Source organism: Glossina fuscipes, unplaced genomic scaffold (genome assembly GCF_014805625.2).
Source record: "Glossina fuscipes isolate IAEA_lab_2018 unplaced genomic scaffold, Yale_Gfus_2 50739, whole genome shotgun sequence".
NCBI lineage: Eukaryota > Metazoa > Arthropoda > Insecta > Diptera > Glossinidae > Glossina > Glossina fuscipes.
The window spans coordinates 1-1,295 of record NW_023999489.1 but is presented as its reverse complement, the minus strand read 5'-3'; the positions used below and the strand labels follow the sequence as shown (position 1 = coordinate 1,295).

General features: G+C 36.1%; 1 long non-coding RNA gene across 2 annotated transcripts; it reads right to left on the bottom strand.

The window, feature by feature from the left end:
- Nucleotides 1-20: 20 nt before the first annotated feature.
- Nucleotides 21-750, bottom strand: LOC119643057. Of its 2 annotated transcripts, XR_005248209.1 has the most exons (4): nt 687-750; nt 459-591; nt 285-396; nt 21-186 (listed from the first exon to the last, which is right to left on the bottom strand). It is a non-coding gene; the product is annotated as an uncharacterized LOC119643057 (long non-coding RNA). The 2 variants fall into 2 exon arrangements; XR_005248208.1 differs by having other exon boundaries at nt 21-396.
- Between the last annotated feature and the right edge of the window lie 545 nt (nt 751-1,295).

Sequence of the window (1,295 nt, the reverse complement as noted above, 5' to 3'; positions counted from 1 at the left end):
CAAAAGAATATTAGAGAAGCAGCCAAAACTGATTCTACGTTTCTATATCTTAAATATCGGGTTTGAAATCATATCATGCATATACGAAAAGCAATTTAAATCCAATGCTCGTTTGCCCATTTGACGGCAACTTGCTGATCATTTTCCGAAGCGTTGGTATACCGTATGTCATCCTCACGGTAGCATCTATATATCAAAATGTTTTGAATTGAGTGGAACTTGCTATTTTGCTCGTAATCCGCAAATGCCAGAGCTTCGCGAACATTTAGATAATGACGGCTTACCTCATCCGGGCAGCAGACTTGAATATGGTAGTTAAATTGTTCTTAACATGAACTCAAAAGTTTATAGTATTTCTTAGTTTTGAGAAAGATGTAACACGTTTATGTCATAATCCTGAAAATGGTCCTTTGTTATTAGCTTGGATGATGGTGGCATGTGCAATCAAATGGACATACGTTCGGACATATTTTTGCAGGCTATCAATTTGCTGTGGAATTTGTATGAGAGCGCCCCTTATGCCGTCGATTCCTTCAATCAGACTGTACTGATGGAAAGCAATATCTGTAGCTCAATTCTTTTTAGTGGTTTCTGAAAACAATACTAAACCGTGGAAAATGTTTAAAAATCATTTACCCAATTTCTTGCGTCTTCTACCATTAACGGGTGATTACGGCCAAGCGTACCTTTGTTCTTTAGCAGCCGCAATTTTAACAAATGTACCAGCACTGGCCGCTTCCTATAGTGTTACCATGTTACTATGTCAAGTCGACTTGTGTTCAGTGTAGTGCGTGTTTTCTTTTCGTCTGCGTTTTTTCAATTGTTTCGGTGTTTTCGGTGTTTTTGTGTATTTAACTTCTGTCTTTTCAGTGTTATTGCTAAAACTGGTTAACACGGATATCGCGTATGTGCTTTTGTTTCGTCTATATATAATAAAAAATAGAAAACAAAAAAACAAAATAAAAAAAATTGAAAACATTTGACACTTTTCTTTAGTAGTTCCCAACCTTCTTCCACAGTTCCCACACCTTTTCAAGTGAGTGGTTATTTCACAAATAATAAACAATAGACAACAATGAGGCATAATGGCCCCTGGGCCGCTAGATAAAAACCCGAATAGATTTCATCTATTAGGTGACACATCCCCCTAAAGAAAAAAAAGTAAAAATTCCAATTTTCCGGTGTTGCCAATCAGTGACATAAGTCCTATTGATAAAAAATATATTGTTATTTCTTCAACCGATGCTAGAATAACAATTTCCCAAATTAGCCCTTTTGCTATAAAAAAAGCTCTA